The following is a 23,125-nucleotide window of genomic DNA, read 5'->3' as shown; positions in this document are numbered from 1 at the left end:
TCTCTAACTACAACTGTTTGAATTTTCTAGCATCAGTAGATATTTAAAATGTAAATGTTTCAACTTGATCGGGGATAACATTATTTTTTTGGCTTAATGATCATGGCGTATTCGAAATATTTGTATAATTAAGGTTACTCAATTCGAATTTTAGCCTAAAATAGGTATCCATAATTTATTTTCAACCAAGAAACATAAAAATAGCTTTCTTTTAACTGCATACAGAAACTAACGGAACACATAAACAAACATAAAAAGCTTATCAAAACATATTTCCTCGATTGGTGCCCGAATCTGTTTAAATTTTCAGGTGAATAGTATTTTACCAGGACTTACCGTTGTTCCTGATTATTCCGCGTTGGCAGGTAGTTGATCAGTAACTCAGCGGGGCATAAACCTGAAATAAAGATAATTTATTTTAAAGACAAGCGTGTGATTATTTTAACCTGATTTGGCGAATTAGAGTTCTGGAGATTTTAGGGTTTAAATTATTGAAGAAGGATTAAATTAATTTTTATCAGTTTAATGCCATAAATTTACTATCTTGACGAGCGTATATCAAATCCACATTTAGCGAAATATGTATGCATTATTATTCGCTAGAGGCGATTTAAAATAACAAACAGGGACAGAACTTCACAGAGTCAATTATTCCATCCTTCACGCGTTTCCTAAATTTCTAGAGACTTTGCTAACATGGTCCTCAAAATAATTGCACTGTTCTAATTTCAAGCATTAAACATATTTTAACCATCAAAAACCATCACCTTTTTAATTTCATTTTCAAATTAGGCTCCGAATTCCATAATTACGCCTCTATAATTCGATTGTTAATACAAAGCCTGGATCACGATGGTACAATTGTAATTTTCATCTAAATAATGCAAATATTTTGCTAATAATATTTTTATTTTTTCACTATGCAAGGGAGAAATTTTGCGTAGCCAAGTGGGAATTATTTTCTTGATGTGAACGTAATATCTAAAACAATCGATTATGCGTTAGAAACGACTGAAAATAATATTCCTTTTTCTAATGGTCATATTTTCCTCATTTGCATGCGAAAGATTCACCTCACGTGCACAAAGATTTTTCTTAGTTTTCCTACTCCCACAAGTCTAAAGACAAAATCTCATTTATAGTCCAGGCACAAACTCGGCTCTTGTTCAAAAGGAAAAGAGAACCTGAGTTTTAATTAAAACTTTGCTCAAAATCTCGCCCCAAGATGCTATTTTGCGGTTTGGAGTGGGACGCCTGTGCAGTGCATGAAAAGTTCTTGAGTCGCGAGAATGCCGAAAATTCTCGGTTAATTACTTTTAACTACCCCAATTATATCCTGAATGATAATTATTGCCTTAGAATTCCAAATCTGGCCGTGAAGATATTACATCCGCTAACATACAGTAAAATGCTAGCTTTAACAGGTTGATTTAAGTTTGGTAAAAAGTCCCATTTTATACTCAGTAATTTAAAGAGATATAATATATTACGATATAAACATTAAACAGGCCCTGAAAGCGAGGTTAGCTTGGAAACGGAGTTATTTCTTTAATGAAGTTTTTTTTTTATTCGGTTATCATCTAAGCTTGAAAAGTTGTGCACTATTGACTTCATTCTAGTTTTTTTCAGTGTATTTTTGTGGTCCAAATGACTGACATTGTATTTTAACAACTCGTCTTAACGTTAACTAGCATTTTTCAAACTTTAGCTGTGTATAATTCAATAACTGAGTGAAAAGTTAAGCTTAAAGACCTCAGGTTTCTGTTGACATTGTGTTTTCCCATTCACTGACATATTTCGCATTTTATTGGAGGACGAAAGTATTATCGCGATGTCGATGAATATTAGGCTATTTCTCAGCATTGGATATTCAGCATACCATATCATGAGAATAATCTTATAGATATGATGAAAATCATGAGGAATATTAAATAAATACTGTAACTAGGGTGGTAAAGAAACCTAAATTACTTGGTTATAAAATATTTGAGATTTTCCATATCCAAATTTCAGTAACGAAGGAGAAATTATTTCAACTGGAATAACCGTTGACATACATATTTTATGCTCCCACACTATTAAACACGCGTGGCACATTTCGTGCTTCGTCGCGACAAATCAGAGGTAAAGTCTTGACGCATGGCATGACCGGGAACGATTTGCAGTTTCAAAGGAGTCGTTTGCATTGATTTTGCATCCTCGGTCAGCAAACGCCACGCAAGAAGCTTAGTGTGTCAAACGCTTTCGGAGAAAAATCTGGTAGGGGTGATTACTACGGGGTCAAGCGGCATTGAACGATCGAAGTTGGTAGCTTGGCTGTTAAGGGAGGAGGCGGGCGATTGGTAACTTGAGCCCAGTTGCGCCATTGTGAACAGACTTAACAGATCGGTAAGATAAGTAGCCACGTTAAGTAGGAAGAAAAGGTTTTCTATTTAAAGAAGTAAAGATGTGAGAAGGAAAACTGAAAGAATGAAGTTAAAATGTATTAGCGGTAGTGTATGATAGATACTTACCTGCAAACGACTCAAACGCATGGAGTAGTGGTGCAAATTTTCCTATTTGCAGTAACGCATACAAGGCATCTGGTATTATTAGAAAATTTACGTATGATAAAAATTCTTGTGTATTCCCTTCTCATTTTTTTATTCTATTATTTCAAAAAACTGTTTTGTAACCTTTATTTATTCATCAATATTGTATATTATTATTTTCTATTGTGCTATCATTTTTTCATTCATAACCCTGATGAATGTTTTAAAATGAACTGAAACGCTGGCAAACAACTATTTGCATATTATGGCATGACCTATACTCCAGGAATTATTTAATCATTAATTAAGTGAGGTCAAGATATGAGAAATAAGAAAATCTAATTTTCTATTAGATGTTAGTTTTATGAAATCCCGCTGAAGGAGGGTTGGCTAAATCCTTAGGGTCCGTGCCCTCTGGTTTATTTGAAGAGTGTCGGTTAAGCGGAGAGCCCAAGTGGAGAGACCCTTTGTCCTTTGTCGAGAAACCCGACTCGATTCTCGGAAATCTGAATTTCTCGCTATAAATTTTTGAAATATTTTATGTTCAGCGTTTTGATTGAGACAGATAATGGGTAAGAGCTGTTTCTTCTAAATGTCTTGGGTTTAAATAAAGAACTCATTCCATTATGCTGTGATTATTTTCTATTCGGTTTAGCAAGTTTAACTATCTTTCAATCTGTAGCGTATAATTGTGAGCCATTGTAATACCTTAAATGCACTTCATACTTATTAATAATGCTCCAGATTTTGCTAATAACATAATACCTCACCAATTTTTTAACACTCCATAGTTCTTATGATGTGTCCACTTAAAAATATAAAGAGCGCAATTACGAGTCCTGAAATCAATCATCAATTATTTCTCTTTTACGATGGAATTACAAACCAGAGTAATAATATGACAGTTACCTTAACTATTAAGAATTTTGAGAAAAACATTATCGATTCATGGTGAAGCATCTGTGATGTTATCCACCTAGAATCCAATCTTGTCTTATTTACGTGCTAGGTTTTCCAATGCAGAGTTACCCAGAACAAGTTTCTATCTAGTGCATGCATGCATCGATCACGTCATAGAGTACATACAAGATGGTTAGGTTTAAGTAGAATTCAAACATCGGTATACACGCAGAATATTTGTATGCATGGATATGACAATCTCCCATTTTTGTCCATCATTGTTAAATTATTTCAAATCAATGCACGTCCAACTGAAACATTTAAAAAAATGAATTAACTCATTTACGAAATTACAGGGTGCATTACGTTTCAAATTGCATTATATGACTGAAAAATATTTTATTGAAATGAACTGGCAGAAATAATATTTAACAAATAACGCAAAACTGTAAAATTAAACTCACGGTAGCTACTAGTTCAGTGGGCAGTATGACATTGAGGTAAAGCTCAGGGACAAAGCGTTGCCGAATTCTGTTGTAGTGCAAATTTACAATGCTTTGGGATTTTTCTCGTCGATATTAAATAGTCTATCGCATGCATTCGGCTCCCTCCTGCTTAGGAAACTGTTGATAGAGAGGCCTGCAAACGCCACCTTCGAGAAGTTGCTCACGCAGGGTTCCTATGTGAGCGAGGCTATGCGATCCCTTCGAGGGCTGTGCTTTCTTCGGTACCGCCGAGGGAAGAACGCGGAGCATGATAATCTAGGCTATGCGTCACCTGAGATACCTCAAGTTTCCTGGAGCGAAAGAAGGAACGTGCCAGGAGAGGCTGGAGCTGAGGGAGATGCAGGGACTATGAGCCAAATACGTCGAATCTTTTCTATGGAGGCAGAAGGAATGATAAGATTTGAAAAAAATAGGAGTTTATTCACGGACATCTGCAATCCTTGCAAAATTTTAAGGAGGGGTAATGAAAAGTAACGGATGGAAATGTGATGGATTCGATGGAATTGCGGGCCGTAATGGGAAACTGAACTCGTATATGAAAAGCTGTGTGGCGCGTCATTTGTCACACCAAGTTGTTGGACCGGTGGATACGCGTTCGACTCCCAAGTGGACGGCCCGCGTCTAAATCTCGGCACCGGCCGGTATTTTTTCCGTCCGTTCCAGATAAATTCCAGAATGTTCGAGGGAGTTCGCGGCCAATATAAAAAAAGCCAGTCTGTAATAGAAGTGATATTAAACAATCATTTACAGCAATTTGGTGAGAAATTCATTTAGCATAGCTATAGCTACAGCTGAAATTAAAAACTATACTAATGAGGAACATTGATCATTGAGCCACATAGAAACGGGAAGTTCTTCTCCACACCTATATTCTGCAAACATCTTTCGGGAGGGAGTGTAATAAATGTATTTGATTACTGCTTTCCGAGTAATCAGATGGTAGTCTAATCCCGTGAAAGGTTCCTCAATGCCCAGGGAAGTTCCTGAGTACCCAGGCAGATATCTGAGTACTCGGATAGAGAGGCGTCTTCTGTGACGAATATTTGAATAGCCAGAGGAATACCTACCAACTTGAGATGGGTTGCCTTCCTCGGCATTTGAATACCATTTCAACGTTCGTGCATCGGAATTTGAATACAATTTGGGTACTTGCAGCTGGCATTATTCCAATTCATCGAAAGCGTGGGACAAATTTCAAATGAAGAAATTTAATGCATTAGTCCGCACTAAGCCTTCCATCCGTGACAACTGGGTTTTATAACATACACTCTGCCAGTGCCAATCGTTCACTGGGTAGTGTCATAAGACTAACACCTAATTCCCGTGCTCACTCTGCCATACCAAAGACCCCACAGTCTCTCGCGAGAAAGTTTACATTTGTGAAATGGGCAACATTAAATTGAGATATATAAGCTTATTTAAAAGATTGATAGGATCGTAGGCCTAAAATCCTCACGTAGCATGAATAAGGTACATAATCGTTCCTATATTGGTCATGCTCCTAAAAGGAATGAAATATGAGCTTAATTCGTCATATTATAGCAAAACATATCATATCCTGGGGAGGAAAAAATGCAAGATAGTTGCGAACAGCAAAAATAATTTAAGTAAAAATGTTAAAGCAGTCGTCTAATAACAACATTATATTACATATTTGTAACGAAAACGAATTTTATTAGCATTGCTTACTTTTTTCCTAGCAACGGTGGTCAAGGAGTGGTAATTTTTACAAATTCCTTGCAGTGATTTCATTGAGTATGAGGAATGGAATGCCTGTGATGAAGACATTACATATAATTTCGTAAATTAGGCGGGAGGCACGTTATTTAATTATAAGAGAGTATTTCAAAGTCCATGGGTAGAAATGACAAAATGAGAGACCTCGTTACTGATTCCCAACCACGTCTCTGCCGCAATGAGTTGATTACCACCCTTGCAGCCGCAAGCTCTTCCGTCGCGCCGCAATCTTCTCCTAGTGCTTCACCTGGCATAAGATGTAAGCCTTGGTTACGGCAAAGCTCTGATACGATATTGCGAAAGCGGTCCTCTGGCAACCCAACTCGTCCTTTCATGTGTAATTAGTTAGTTATGATGAGAGTTGTATCAAAGGCATTCGCTCGAACAGGTGCAACCAATTACGAAGACAACGAATCCAAATTTCGAGCTTATACCTTGCTCCTAGGATCAGCATCTTGTACTACATTATCTCAGGTTGATAAATTGCCCTATTACATTGACATGCTCACATAAGATCCCATATGATAAGCTGGTCTATGCCAAGTTATATATGAAAGTAGGTGGTAACCTATTAATAGCCGGCCTCGGTGGAGGTAGGGTAAAGTCATCGCCTGCCAAACAAGAGGTCGCGGGTTCGAGTCCCGCCTGCGTAGGTTGCCCCTATCCAGGGAATGGATATTCGTGAACGTGCATTTTTGTTAAAAGTTGTGGAAAAATTCCGATATAAAGGCCATCATGAGCTGTTTTCGGGGATATGAAAATAAATAAATAGGTAATGGTTTTCATATTTGTTCGAGATACGAATGAAAAGTTGTTGATGCCATGATTGATAATCATTTTAAGCACAAAAGCAAGTCAAGTGCGCTTATAGGATTAGCTCAAATTTGAGAGCAATGGTTTTTTCCGGGAAATTCAGCGTAATAACTTCATTTTTACTTTTGTAGTTGCACCCAGGTTGCTGCAAAAACGGTTAAGAAAAAGAAGTAAAAGGTAAAAAACACGTTATCATAATTAAATAACAGTTTTTCCGCGGAATTCATCGTGAGAATTTATGGCTTTGGTAGAATTTTCCAAAATTAACTAATGACCTCTTGTGGTAAAGATAATTTAATGGAGCGGTTATCGGGAATTGAAATAACTGCACAGCACCGTGCCGAGTATACCTCAGTGTGTATCAAAATCTTTCTTGATGTCAAAAGTGGCCTCTTAGTGGGCAGTCATGCCTCTCTATGTTTCTTTGCTCATTTGTAATTATCCACCCATTCAAACATCGGGTATAGAAATTCCAATGAAAATCGTTTTCGTGACGCCAAAATAAAATATATTTTTGCTTCGGTTCGATCATTTACTCATTCATTATTAATCCTAATCACACTGCATTCAACCTCTCGGTATATTCTGACTTTGTGGAAAGACTGTATCTCGATGCCTCTTGTAACGTTTTAAGAATTCATTCCCGTTTTAAGCAGACTTGGAGCTATCATCTGCGCATTAGTTTGGAGAGGTGTTGTTGATTTGAGGACCATTTCAGCTCCCAAATTCGATTAAATACATGACCAGTTTTCATTTTCTTAGCGAATTCCCTCTTCTGGCAACGAAAATTTAATGGAGCAGTTTTCGATCATTGAAATAACTGCACACCACCGCCCTTGCCGAATAAACCTCATTATTTTATAAAATCTTGTAAGATAATCGCTCATTCTCGAATTGTTGAATCAAGGTTTTAAACGTTATAAGATAATTTTCAGAGATTAGTGAAAGACCCGTCACTATTTTTCGCGCATTTCCCTTTACACTACCTATATAAATAACGAAACTATTCAATTTTAATTCTAATTACTTCTTTCCATGCAGTTTACACAAATTTTCAAATATTTATGCTCTACTGATTATTAGACTGCATCCGTTATAACGAATATTCTTTTGGTGGAAATGGATTGTCGTCGTTTTGCGTTGAGTCCTGAAATCACAACAAAGGATCAAATTAAAGCCCTTAAATGAAAATGAAACGAGACATCTAAGGTTATTTAAAAGATTGCTTAGCCCGCAGGCCTTAAATTCTCGCATAGCATGCATTCGGAGCATAATTATCCTGAATATATTTTTCATGTTCCGAAAAGTGAAGAAGAAATCAGTAGAGCTAAATTCATATAATTATACCAGAATATATCATATTTTTGGGAGGAAATAAAAATAGTTGCTAACAGAAAATAATAATTAAAGTGAAAAATGTTAAGGCAGTCGTCTGATCACAACATATGCTTGCCGCTAAATATAGCCTTTATCCACGAATATTACGAAAGATTATCCTCAAGTCAGCCTCAAAATGTATTTTCACAAACTGCGTATTGAAGTGGGTTAACTAAATTCGTCACATGCGTCGCTCGCAAACAAAGTATTCCGAGTTTCATGGGGAAGTAAGGTATAATTAGGGGTTTAAATAGACATTCATTTAAATGATAATGTAATCGATCAGACTCATAACTTTTCAATGCTACTCCTCGCAATTATAAACATTACAGTGTAAAATATTGGAAAAAAATGGATCGCATTGCGCCCATCACCGAGACGCTGATATTTATGAAAACCGATTAAATTACGATAGAAGTGGCAACATAAATCAGTCTTCTGTGCAATGAAATTGGGCCTCCCCTCTATGCAGTCCACGAGTGCCTTCATCATAAGAAAGTGTGGAATACAGAAATCCCGCGGAGGCACGTAATTTGACAAGCGGGCGAGCGAAGGTTAGACGGGAGACAGGGGTCGGTCGGTCCCCGCCGCGAGTCAAGGTCGCGGAAAAGGGGAGGGGACGGGTGTATGTGGAAGTAGCGAGTGGAGACGGAAAAAAAGAACAGAATGAAAAGCTTAACAGGAGGTCCTGGTGGCTGCAGGAAGAACTTGTGAGTGTGTGGGTGTGTGTTACATTGTATAAAGCCCGTCACTAGACGGAACGTATTCACGCAGTGTGAGGATGGGAGGGTGGTTGAGGGATGAAGGGGTAAGGTCCCCTTGAGGAGAAGGAAGCGAGGGCAAGGGACCCGTGTATGCACACACGCAGTCCGTGGAGGGAGTTTCCCCTCCGTGTCCCTGAATAATGCATCGATTCCGACGCTGCTGCTGTCTTGGGACGCCGGCATGTTCGCTAGCCCACCGACCCTCCTGTCGCACCCTCTCGTTCGAGTCTCCGTGTACACCCCCGGCCACCCTATTCCTGTGCCTTGCACCCAGAGCCGCTTGCGCAGAACGTGACCCTCATTTCAACTTCCTCAGCGTGCTCTTGCTCTAAATATATGTTCACGTATTTGTTTCAAACGGTCAATTTTACATTATGGTGTCATGTTAATTTATTTTCAAGGGATGGAAAATTTTATCCTTCGTTTAAAAATTTAAGTATTAAATATGCTACTTAAACAGTTTAGGCACTATTCATATTAAAACTAACAGAAGCAGGAGAAATATCGTGGAATGACATCCTGTAAGTATTAAAAGAATAGAGAGATGGCACTTTCCCACAGATTCATTGAGAGTACGACGCATTTTGAGCGATAGGTCATCTTCAAGTGCTCTTCTAATATAGATCATTTTATTATCTCTGGGGGATTTATTTAGAGAAATACGATTTTTGAGAGAGGCATATCACAGCTAAATTTTGACTCCCAGGCTCGTCTTACCGCCTATTATACAAGATATGATATGGATATTATTACCAGTTAAACAATTGAATCATTGGAGTTGACTGAAGACTTATTACCTTGTGATGCCTACAGTGCATGAAAATTTTAATATAGCATGCATATTTTAACATGGACAACTCCACACAATCAACAGATGACTCTCCTCTCGTGCTCCAGCAATTTAAAATACCCAGCGTAAGACGTTTTTCTCTATCCCTCCTTGTCTGTCAACCTGGCTGACCCTCTAACAGCATGCTGATGTGTGCGAGAATGTCCCCAGCTGCTGCGACACGAAGGAAACGGCTGGCCTAACCTAAATCCCGACATTGGAGCTGGGAACAGCGATGGTGAATTTAAGAAGCTTCTTTCCTATAGAACATTGCTTATGTTAGCCCTTCACGGGAAGGTATGGTAAAACGTGGGGAGTATTTTTTCTTGCATACTATTTTTATATTACCTCGTTTCAACCTGTTGTAATATACCGGCTACATTTTAAGATAGCGCTTTTTTTTCTTCTTTGCTATTCCATCGTCTCGGGTGAAAATTTAATGTAAATACAAAATTAACTTTGGCTTGACAACATTTTATTCGCATCAAAGATATCACATAGGATGGCTATTTTTTATCTTTTGAGGTAGAGATTTAGATTTAATATTAGACTGGTCATTAAGAAATTATTCTTCAACACCGATTTCAATTTGAAATCGAAGCAACCACTTTCCAACAAAGAAGCGCCACGCTAAATCTAAGGCATGTATTTGAGACGAATATAATTTGAATTAGTATATTAATCTTAGGCACAATGGTTTTCCATTAATTCACAAACCAGGGCACACAAAACTGGCATTTAAAAAATCACCGTAAGTTATAATCACGAGTCTTTTTTTGCCATAAAGTCAATAAAAGCGAAAATAATGGTCCACCATTCCTTTTTTGTATTTTGTTCATAAATTTGTAATAGCGGACTGTTTTTTCACAAAATACTTTCATTTTCAATTGCATTCTTTAAAAATTATACAAACTTTTGTTTCAAGCAGTTCGAAGATTTTTCGCTGCTCGAGAAAATTTAGCATGGTAATGTAGGCTTAAAAATAACTGCGATTTTTACTCAGATGTTTCAATTTCATATCAGCCGTATCACATCATTGCAAAGGGTGTATTTAAAGCAAGTTTTATTGGAGTTTTCCTAACGAAGTGACCAAACTTCAATTTTACACCGGCCCGCAGAAGTCAATATTATTCCTGCTTTGCCACCCACTGTCGGAGAGAGATAAGAAAGCCTTTGAGGACTTGATCAGTAAATTAGCTAAAGTAAATATTAGAACCTCTCAAGAATCACTGTTATAATGGCCTTTATATTATCTCATTTGAATTCTGGATTTACTGAATTTCAGCTTCATAATCCGATGTACCTACTAACGAGCGGAAACGTTATAATTTTTTCAGAAATATTTCTCTTTCGTTTCTCACAATTTCTGGCGCAGAAGAAAAATAGGATAGTATTGATGTTGTTTCCGCATTGAAACAAAGAATCTGTAGCAGGAGTCAATGTAGGCTGCTAACAATGAAGATTCGATGGAATGGTTTGGACGATGTTTATTGAATTATGTACAATTCTACACTGAACTGCCGGCCGTATGTAGCAGGAGTCGATGTAGGCTGCTAACAATGAAGATTCGATGGAATGGTTTGGACGATGTTTATTGAATTATGTACAATTCTACACTGAACTGCCGGCCGTATGTAGCAGGAGTCGATGTAGGCTGCTAACAATGAAGATTCGATGGAATGGTTTGGACGATGTTTATTGAATTATGTACAATTCTACACTGAACTGCCGGCCGTATGTAGCAGGAGTCGATGTAGGCTGCTAACAATGAAGATTCGATGGAATGGTTTGGACGATGTTTATTGAATTATGTACAATTCTACACTGAACTGCCGGCCGTATGTAGCAGGAGTCGATGTAGGCTGCTAACAATGAAGATTCGATGGAATGGTTTGGACGATGTTTATTGAATTATGTACAATTCTACACTGAACTGCCGGCCGTATGTAGCAGGAGTCGATGTAGGCTGCTAACAATGAAGATTCGATGGAATGGTTTGGACGATGTTTATTGAATTATGTACAATTCTACACTGAACTGCCGGCCGTATGTAGCAGGAGTCGATGTAGGCTGCTAACAATGAAGATTCGATGGAATGGTTTGGACGATGTTTATTGAATTATGTACAATTCTACACTGAACTGCCGGCCGTATGTAGCAGGAGTCGATGTAGGCTGCTAACAATGAAGATTCGATGGAATGGTTTGGACGATGTTTATTGAATTATGTACAATTCTACACTGAACTGCCGGCCGTATGTAGCAGGAGTCGATGTAGGCTGCTAACAATGAAGATTCGATGGAATGGTTTGGACGATGTTTATTGAATTATGTACAATTCTACACTGAACTGCCGGCCGAAAGGCCGCAGTATTTATTCAGTTTGCCAACTTCCAGTATGTTCTATCTTACTGTTCTTGAACATTAAAGAAACTTCTAGACGGGAATTCTAGAAGGCTAGAAAAATTAAGTAATAAAACTTTCCGGCACGGAGAATCGAACCCGGGCCGCCCAATTGGGAGGCGACTGCGCTACCGCTGGGCTATCTGGATCTATTGGAAGTAAGCGATGACGGAGCGCGCTTTAAATTGCCTCCGGGCAAGCGATGTGGCGGCGAGGCAGGAGGTGCGGCCGCCACAAATCACAGGGCTTGTAAAGTGTTTAATTGAAGAAAAGTAGCACATAAAGGATACAAAACAACATCAGATTATTATTTTTTCTTCGACTCTTCTATCAATCTCCTAAACTAAAAGCTTTTGTTCAAATTTTATTCCTTTTAAATCGCTCCTTTCAATAGAGATTCTAGCCATTGGTTTGGAATTCCGCATTGCTCGTTAGCTGAAAAGCAAGAAAGCCACGAAAGGAAAAAACTCCCCAGCTGAAAAGGCCGAAACAAAACCTCAGATCCAGAATGCGGAAATGTACACTTTAACCGAACGGACGATAAGAGCCATGGAAAGGGACCGAAAGGCCAAGCCATTCACAATGGTCCCGCAGCTTTTAGTACGGCGATAGAGACCCCTGGCTGATTGCATCTTTTCTTTTCCTCACCCACCTGCCTGCAATCCTACACTTCCGGAGGAACCCAACTAAATCGTTCAATTGTTGCGAAGGATTCCTTTTTTTATCTTTTTTCCATTAATTGTTATCCTTGTCTTCTATTTACTAATGCAAAAATTGCAAAAATTCCTGCATTAATGATTAATTTTTGGGTTTTTTTACCTTCCCTAATATCAGCGAGGACCGAGAATCTTCGCACCTCAAATCCATGCTAAGCACTTAAGAGAATTAAAAATATTGCTTCACCCTATAAAACCGTGCCATCAGATTATGAATTCCATTTATCCTGGTATATGACCTTTGGCGACTGCTTTCCAGTGAATAGGGGGATATAATTTTGCGTTCTTGAGACGGTTTTACTTGATGCAGCCACAAAAAGAAGGCTTCAAGAATTAAATAACATTTTATTCGAAATCTAATGGGTATCTTCAGTCAATATAATATATTAAATCAATTTTAGAAATTGTCCCGTTATAAGCGCCTTGTAGCTATTTCAACTGTTATGAAGCCTTATGCAGAGTTTATTATTCCATCATATTCAATGCATATCGACCTAATGTTTACTAATACTTTTTTGTAGACTACATATCTCTAATGCAGAGTACTGACATACTTTTCAATAATGGTATATCACTGTGTAAATTCCCTGCAAAATTCTATTCGAGGAAAAGAATAACAATAAAAACCTTAAATTTTATAGTCATGGTGATGCATGCAAAGGAATTGAAAATAATTTTTGATAAGGAAATATTAGGGAGATCAAAAGGTTTCTATGAGTAGGGGGTGGTGGTAGTGTCGTTGAGAGAGCTTTTGGCTGCTGATCGATGAGTGCCGGGTTCAAATCTCCAGTGAAACCTTTGGACCACCCATTTAAAAAAGCGAGGTAGCCCAATGAAGGAAGAGGTCTTTCTTCTCCAAATTTGTGCTATTCACTCCCCTGTAGTTGGCACTTAAGGTTGAATAACCGAGTCAGTTCTGAGCTTATTATTTTACACAAGCGTTTTTACGCCTAAAATAAATATGAACAAATACAGACTTAATGCTATCATACTTAATCAACTTGTTGTAATTCTCCGATTACATTTTAAGATAGCGCTTACCATCTTTGCTATTCCATCGTCTCGGGTGAAAATTTAATGTAAATACAAAATTAATTTCGGCTTGACAACATTTTATTCGCATCAAAGATATCACCAAGGATTGCTATTTTTTTATCTTTTGAGGTAGAGCTTTAGATTTAATATTAGACTGGTCATTAATAAATTATTCTTCAACACCGATTTCAATTTGAAATCGAAGCAACCACTTTCCAACAAAGAAGCACAACAAAAAATTGTTTTTTTTTTCTGTTTCAAAATAGTTTTGTTGGATGAATCATATCCACGTTTGATCAAATGTGTCCTCAATTAGCAATTTATTCAACCTCGTCTACTAATTATGCAGTGGTCTATGCGGCTTTATTCAAGGAGCGAAATCACTGGAGATTTAGCATGCAGGTCATCGATTAGGAATCTCCCTTTCTCAGGATGAAAGACGGGAAATTAACACGCAAGCATGCATGTTTCAGTCTTGCCAGCAAAACTTCGGCAAATATTGCCTCTTGAAAAGTGGATATTCATTTTTTTTGTACTACCCAAAAGGTAGTAACTGGGTCAGTCATTTATGTTCTTTAGAATTCCACCAAAGTGTAAGCTGGTCAGATATTATCTTCAGCGCATATGAATCGGTCGAGATTTTTATTCCTGCACTTTTCATCGCCATAAAACTTTGCTTCCTTCTTCAAGTAAAATAAGTTTTTAGTATGCGGAGCTTTTTTGCATGTAATACATGGATTTAGAAATATCAGTTTCAAACCTAATGAGCTGTAAAAAATAAATTTATCCAAAAATTTTAAATTGTCTTCGTGAATAGCATCTTGTTTTTCCTGTTCAGTTAAGTTTTCATGATCACATTCGGACTTATTTTTCTTCAATAAATATTTCTTCGATCACTCGATTGATTTCTTAAACATATATTTATAATGAAAATAAAATCTATTGTAAATTTAACCTTAAAATACAGTTTTTCATATTTGATATTCAAGTTCATAATCATCTTCCCCTTGTATATTCATCATTTATATTTTTAAAATTGTTAGAGTTCAATTTTACTCAGCGTGAAATATAATTCTATTAAATTCAACAAAAATTTTTAGGTAACTCATAATGTACACGAAGTAGTGATCATCAAACTCAACTAAATTTGTAGAGCAAACTGATTTCATTCTGTCACTTGGAAGTGTAATCAATGGGATGATGAGTGTTTACCCATTGATTCAAGCCGTAACTGAATGAAACTATATTCTGTTGTTATTATTTATTCTGTCCAAGTGAAGTGGTGAAGAAGGAAGTTCCACGAAGTAGATTTATATCTTATTTTCAAAATTCACATTTTTAAAGAACTTAAACATTCAGATGTAAACTTTTGCATATAGAATTTGTAGAGCCGTATTTTTTCAAATGATTTTATTTTCTGCAGAGAATGTAGTGTAGAATAATGCGACAATACATGAAATTCTCATGTTTATGCCTCAAAATTTGGGCCAGTACTAACTTGAATTGTGGAGCGGAAAATTTCATACCATCTATGGTCGCCTCATTTTTGCAAACTCACGGCGGGCCGATTGCCAGGCAGCTAGGAGGGCAAACGGGCCCTACGACATTCAGACTCTTTCGAACCCATTGTATGCTAATCGATCAGAAGTTCCATTACCCACACGGGAAAGGTTATCGACGTCGAAGCCGGATGATTTGACGGTTCGGCCATATAAGATGACTAAGTGTTCGGCTACACGCACACACCTCTTTCACATGATGGAGCCCTTAAAAATCCTCCCTTTCACATGCTTTATTTCTTGGCTCAGACCAAATTCAACATTAATCATTGACGTACTTCTTAACCTCGCTATCAATCATCCTAGGTACACAATGTTGGGCTCTCGTCTGAATGTCGTCAGGTCCTATCTCATCTTATTCTGATGAAAGCAAGCTATCGATCATACCGAATGTTGTTTGATATGACGTAGAAATACTTGATCCTGAGTCGATTCTTTATACTTTCACTTCATCACTTTTGCATGCTGGCGAACATGGTGTTTACCCCATGCGTGGGAATTTTACTTCTGAGGAATTTAAATGGAATTTTTATTTAATGCATGTTGTGACATTAGTTACCATTTTTAGTTCTGTTCCACGCTAATTGATAAATTATAGCCATTTTATCATTGTTCATCGGAAATCATTTACAGCAATTATAGCTGATCGAAATATTTTGAGCAAAATGAAATGAATGAGAGAGGCATCAGCACAGAACGGTTGCATCCATAGCTAAAAGCTGAATATGAAAACTGTTCTGTGTCCGTAGTGCAGATTTTAAAAAATTGCTATTATAATTTTTATTCAGCTGACTCGTGGCACGCAATCACGTTGATCTTAGGAATTTTAATAAGATCTTTGAAAGAAAAATTTGTAAGAGACCTATTCATAACTTTGTACAATAATAATGTACTCCGCTTGGGGGGTTGAAACTCACTTGACAATTTACTTTGCTCCTGAGTAATGGATCTTTGTTCTACATAGACTTTATATGTTTCATATATTTAAACAAACATATAAATATAAAGCAAAACAAATATCATAATAATGGATCATAGAGGGTAACATAATATCTTTCATGGTTCTCTTTTTTACCTACAATGATGTTGAATCAATTTCCAAACATTATGTAATTCTCTTTATGCGATAATTATATGATAAATTTCCCGTGTTAGGTAAAAACGGATGAATCTGGGTACATTAAATGTGCATACGAAAAGAAATAGATAATATACTATTGTTACGTGCTAAATATTTAACAAGCGAGTGGTACCAGCATTGACATTAGAGCAAATTTCAAATATTTTAGTCTGAATTCCTTATTGCTTTCGTTTCATTGAGTTAAAAGAGGATGACAGAACTCATTAGGGTCTTCTTTGAAATTCAATCATAATTTTTCGGGGAAATTGACGGAGTCGAACGAAATGAATAGTCTAATTGAAGCATGTATCATGACACTACCTCTTAAAATTTCATGATACTACCTCCCACAATCGAACGGCAATAGGTCTTCAGTACAACCACTCTTTAAACATTGAGGAATTGATTTTATTCTGCAGCACAATCCATGTCTCGTCCGATCAACGTTTTTTTTTTCATTTCGGAATCCGAACTGGGGCAGACATGCATACATTCCACATCATCATCACCGCCATAACCATCATCGTCATCATCAACCTCTTCACCCCGGGACACCGCCATCTCTCTTTCTCTCTCTTACTAATTCTGTTTTTATTCCCTGGCATCCCAGACCACTTTCAGCGTCGAAGCGATGCTCAAATAACGGGAAGCAAAAAAATATCATACGCCAGGAAATAACGATGGCTCGAAACATCACGCGCAGTTCATTATTCCACTTCGTTCTCTCACTTCATTTTTTTCACCCACGAGGAAAAGGAGACGAAAAAAAAATGCGAATCTTTTTCGCGACTCAATCAAACCAATCACCACCACCCTTTCTCTTTCCTCGCTCAGCGATGTCCCGCATCATTCCACTCTCACACACAAACACACTCGTCACATCCGGATTCCTCATCGGTCCATTCCGGCGCCGTGTATACGTTTGTGTCGTTGTCGTCACCGGGAAATGCATCTCGAATCGATCGGAACAAAATCATTATAAATGTATGCCCCGGTCTCGGTATCAATGAGTGGCTATTTCGGATTTGGGGGTGGTATTCATGCAATGGCAATTATAATGATTTATGACGGTACCATGCATTGCTTTCGTTATGTATAAAATCGCGTTAAATGTGCGTTGGTTAAGCTATACAAAATGGTTGTATTAAGTTTAGTTAATGTTTAAGTTAAGGTAGAAAATGGTTAATTTATTTAATATTTATTCATTCAATATTAATTAATATATAAAACCGTGATAGATTTATGCCCCATTTTCAGTATCATTGAGTGGCTATTTCGGGAGTGGGGTTGATATTCATGCAATTGCAATTATAATGCTTAATGACTTGTACCACGCATTACTTTCACTAAAAATAGTTGATTATTTAAGCTATGTGAAGCTTGTATACGCGTCGTAATGTTTTACTTCTCTTGATGTCTCGTACGAGTTACTGTAATAATCATATAAGACGCTGAATTGAGTGATGCAGGACTATGAAATATCTCCAGCCCATGAAAGCGTAATCCTCATTAGCTACCTATTTATTATATTGCAGGCTGATCAAATTAGTGTACATTCGGGTATACACTCCTTTGAGAGCAGAGAGCTGATTCAGGGATACTGTTTTGCTTACGAGATTTTTTTTTGTTTTTCCTTAGTATTATGACGGAGTGAAATGCTATTACGCTAGGAGAAACCTTGAATGTTATTCTCGTAAAATCAATAGTGCATTTCTTTAGCACTGTGATTCTCAAAAATATATTGTTTCTGAACTTCATAATTCACGTAAAGTATCATTGTTTTAGTTTGCCCTTGAGGCACCAATTCTGAGTTATCTTTAGTTTTTACCATTCTTTCCATCTTGTCTGTATGCAAACAAGAAGAACATAGCAATTTGGGGTGGGTCAGTGAGCTCTAATAAGACCACGGCATGTTGGAGCTCCCTTTATGGCCTTACGGCGCGTAATCTCGATCCTTCTCCTATCGCATGTTGTTTCTTCATTTGACCGCTCCATTTGAGGAATTGAAAAATGGAAGGAAAAAACGTATAGGCGAGTGTAAGGGGATATGCTGGAGAGGTGGAAAAAATCATTTACGAACCCAAATGTGCCGTTAGAATTTTAAAAATTAACCTCTGACCTGTTATATTGTAGAAAGCCAAGTAGTGCCATTATAGTACCATGAGTCCCTATACATTTTTGGGGATAGTTTAAAGTAATCCCATTCAAATGATTTTTGACCAAGGCCTTGCATGATACTACCGCAGGTAGCAGTCGATAGGAGCAAATTTTACTCATCTCTAAAATCAAGGGTTCATCCAGACCCCAAAAAATTAGTGCCAGTCACTGAAAACAATTCCTAAATTATAACAAAATACCAATGCATCCCTTCATTGGAAAAAAATCATTACATCCATTTCTGTTGTGGCTTCCGTTGCAGAAAAAAATAGAATATCAGTGGAATTAAAAGAAGGAGAGAAACAGAGAGTGACTATCTTCCTTATTTTATAATATTTTTTATATTTACGTTTTTTTACTGTTAGCCAATCAAACTTTCTGATAAACAGCTCTGTCTATAAATAATTATGACATCATATATCCTTAAGAAATAAAAATATTTTTCTATGATTTTTGGTATACTCCGGATCTATTTCTCCGCCAAACCACTTTTCATTCATTGACGTTTTTCGTCTCACCCATATTTTTTTGCTATTGCCATCCACCTGGATAAACAACGAATTCTTTGCACTCAGTAATTCACTTATTCAATGAAGTATACCATTCGTTTTTTTCCGGCACCGATTCGAGTCTCACGTGCCCTTCAGAAATTCGTCTTTTCCGCTTCCTCGGCCATCTCTCAACTCCTTTCGATTCAATAAATTTTCTTCTTCTCCATCCATCGCCCTGTTGCCTTCTATTCCTCCTCGAATCCCACGATTCCCTTTTCTTTTTCCTCAGTAGCAGCCTTCCTTCCGCATCAATAATGCATAATGTTGGGAGTTTTCTCGATGAAATGAGAGACGACGGGACGGCTGCGGCGATCGAGGGGGTTTGGCGTTCACTTCATGGCCTCCCATCACGTACTCTCCATCCTTCTCCTATCCCATGCTGCCTCTCCATTCGATCGTTCTCTTTGAGGGATTGAAAAAAAAGAAGGAAAAAAACGTATAGGCGAGTGTGAGGGGATATGCTGGACAGGTGGTCAAAAAAAGGGTAAAAATCATTTATGAACCCAAATTTGCCGTCTGTATTTTAGAAATTAAGACTGACCTGGTATATTGTAGAAAGCCATTGTGGTGCCATGAGTCCCTATACATTTTTGGGGATAGTTTTACGCGATGCCATTCAAGTGATTTTTGACCAAGGCCATTATTGATACTGCCGCAGGTTTCAGTTGATTAGAGCAAATTTTTCTCGTATCTAAAATCAAGGGTTGATTTCAGACCCCCAAATAATATCCCCCGAAATTAGTGCCAGGCACTCGAAAAAATTGCTAAATGATGATAAAATATCTATGCGTTCCTTCATCGGAAAAAAATCCTTACTGTTACCACTACTTACTAAAAAAAATTCTGTTGCGACTTCCGTAGCATAAAAACAATATTGTATAGGTAAGTTAAATGAAAATAAAGAGAAAAACAGAAATTTACTATCTTTCTTATTATATAATATTTTTTTTCTTTTTACGTTTTTTACTGTTAGCCAGTCAAACTTTCTGGTGTAATGTAGAAACAAAATACATATACTTTAATTTAATGTATTTTTGTTTGCTAAGAATGGAAGTATTGACTTCATTTTATCCAAAGAATAAAAAAACTTAAAGAACGAGGTAGTGAATATTGATGGAAGTTGGTAAAAAGTAGGTTGCTAGCTTCTTCAAGAAACATGTTCAATTCTTTAGCTTTAACTGATTTAACATGCTTAGTTGAAAATTCTTGAAAAGACATTATCATTTAATATAGCAAAAGGTCTCATATCTAAAGTGATACATATGCGCTGTACTCTGGCGAGAAATCAATAAGAGTCGTTTATTACTCGCTTTTGTACATGCTAATTTATATTTGCAACCATTTTTCGCAGACTTTAAACATTTCTGTTTATTCAATCATGCATTTCATAATCCTTGCGATCTCCTTAGAATTTAATGCAATCATGAGTTCATTTTTTCTACGGTAGTAAAATTTGTACTTTACGAAGGATCGGAATATACATTTTTTTAATCGTACTCGACTCTTTAAATTTGAGAGAGCTAATTATTTTTAGAATATTGGCCTAAAACTATCTCCATCCTTAAATTATTCCTTTTTTTTCCTTCCATCTCGTATATTCATTTATTTTTCATCGTCCTTAACGTTTGATCATGCCTTTTTCAATGGAAATATTTTTGAGGCCATTTGTCATTATTTTATCTGGGCATAAGTATAGCAAAGTTCCTTACGACGGTGATTGTATTTTGTGGCAGAGTTTTGTAAAAAAAAATGGCTGAGTACCATTGTGTCAATGACCATCTATACTTGCTGGCTAATTGCTGACATAACCATTCGCCAGCAGGGCGGCAAAAGTACATCCAGCGTTCACATCTCCCATTGCTTTCTCTTTTTCATTCCTCGCTTGTTCCTCCGTTTTTGTGTCACTCAATCTTCCCCGCCTCTCACTCCCCTAGTTCTTTCCGCAGTGGGAGACGCCATCACGTGGGTGGAGAACGACCCCTTGCGTCTTTCACTCCAATGAAATCTTTGGGCCCTGTTTCATTTTATGTGCACGGACCAAAAAAAACCGTCTCGGCTAGAATAACTCGACTTCCCTCTCGAATCTTAGTGGCCATACCATTGGAGTTGGACTGGCCAATACGAAAAATTTGCAAACTTTGTCTCGTTTGAAAAATCATCCGCGAGAGAGGAGCTTTTTTATACCGAAAGAAATGGCCGTTTTTACTAATGGCCGCAAGGTATTTGATGCAAAATACCCAGTTCCTCTTTAATTAAATTTTAGTATTTACCCGCTATTTTACATGTAAAATGCTGCATCTTTTGTTGTGCCACTTGGGAAGAAATATGTATCTAATCTTAATTCGCTATTCTTAAGATTATATTTATATCATCTGTTTCCGAAACATCTTCACTCGTAGAGAAGGGAAAGTAATATGACGCTTAATATAAGTGAACGAACGCGTAAAATTTAAATCGAGGGCCCTTATTGCTACCTACTATTTATTCAATATGAAAGTTTTAGTCTTTGAATCATTTTGCGGTATCCTCAGTACATAATTATATTTAAAACCGCTGTAAAACCTTCCATTTTCAATCTCCAAGGAAACATTCTCTAGATCTGAATATCTCATTGATATCCAATGCCCTTTTCCTACTGGAGTACCGCCTAGGGTTTTTAGCAGATGTGGAGTTTTTCCCGAAGGTATTTCTGTCCGTAACTGGAGGTCGAGTGGAGAGTATTTCAAGAGCTGCAGAGCGTTGATCTAAAAGCCTTTCGTTGGAAAGTAGGGTAATGTCGACTTCAAATCTACTCCCAGACTTCGTGCCTCTCTATTATACCTCCAACCCTATTTTAAAGTGAATAGGACGACAGTCTTTCTTCAGTGCTACAATTTACTCAGCACCCTTAAAGTATTACTGTTAGCTTTAATACCACCATTCCACCGTATTCCGATTCAATCGTCAACTGCCATTCTATCATCTTATTGCGGCTTATTTCACATTCAATCGGGGCGCCCAACTCTGAATCGATTCCGTAAGTTCTTTTCCCATTTCGTTTTGAAGCGACCGTATCGGCTCTGTTCACCTTCCCTTGTCCAACCCATCGAATACCCAATTTCGGTGGTAATCAAATAAATGTGAGTTCATGCAAGAAAAATTGTAGACATTCGTCATATTCATGCTTATTTTTGGTTGAAGATCCCTCATTTACATTCTAACCGATATATTTCCCTTATTCACTATATTTTTTTAGCCTAAATGTGACGGATGCATACCGAATATATTTATACTCAAGAATATGGGGTGCTTAATAAATGTCTTGAGATCCCTACATTATCGTTAAGATAGATGAAATGAATATTGAAATGTATAAATGAAATATGAGATGAATATTTTCTAGAAATGTTATTTTAATAGTAATGAGCATAGAGGTATGGATTCATTTGCTAGAATTTTCATTTTTTTATCAAATAAATACTCATGGAATGCAAAAAAGAATATTCCGAGCTTACTGTTGCCTTTTAGGATCTCACATAAATGATAAACTTGATCACTACCATATGTGTCCGTTTTAAAGTTACGCTCTTTGTTATGAATGAATACCACTTCCAGAAAAAGGTTTTCCGTCTTATATCATGACATATTTCGATATTTGCTACCAGTAATAACTAGCTCTATTTCTACCACCATTTCCCGGTGTTCTCCAGAGATCCCTTTAAAGCATGAAATTTATGAGGAAGTTAATAAAATTATCATAAATCCCCGCACCATGCGTTACTATGACATTCAAGGCAGTGGCAGCGCAAGTACAATCTATTTCGCTATGTGGTCTTTCCAGGACGTCCTTCAAAAATATATTTAATCAAAAGCTTTAATTTTTGCGCTTGAAATTTCAAATGTGTGGCTTCGGAGTCGAGTTGAGTACGGTACGTGCCCTCTCCATTAGCCCTCTTTTTGGGCCAAGACTGAATTGCCAGCAGTCGGCTGAATAATGAATGCAAATCCCTCCCATTTTCTTAAGCACTGAGCAGCCTTGAGCTTGCGTGCATAACTGCTAGCATGCCGCCTCGGGTTCCGCATTTCTCCCTCCCTCCGTTTTGCTTTTCACGTCTTGTTCTCCAGCGTCTTCCGTTTACTTCAAAATCA

General features: G+C 37.2%; 1 protein-coding gene across 3 annotated transcripts in view; it reads right to left on the bottom strand.

The window, feature by feature from the left end:
- The window catches only part of LOC124167264, a 346,425-nt gene that overhangs the window by 241,128 nt on the left and 82,172 nt on the right, over positions 1 to 23,125 (bottom strand). For all 3 annotated transcript variants that reach the window (XM_046545155.1, XM_046545165.1, XM_046545175.1), the window contains exon 2: positions 337 to 397. The gene's annotated coding sequence lies outside the window, so the exon portion shown is untranslated. The remainder of the gene's footprint in view (positions 1 to 336; positions 398 to 23,125) is intronic.

This window comes from Ischnura elegans, chromosome 1 (assembly GCF_921293095.1).
Source record: "Ischnura elegans chromosome 1, ioIscEleg1.1, whole genome shotgun sequence".
In the NCBI taxonomy this organism is placed as follows: Eukaryota; Metazoa; Arthropoda; class Insecta; order Odonata; family Coenagrionidae; genus Ischnura; species Ischnura elegans.
The sequence above is the reverse complement of the archived record's forward strand: the minus strand, read 5'-3'. Positions and strand labels throughout refer to the sequence as shown.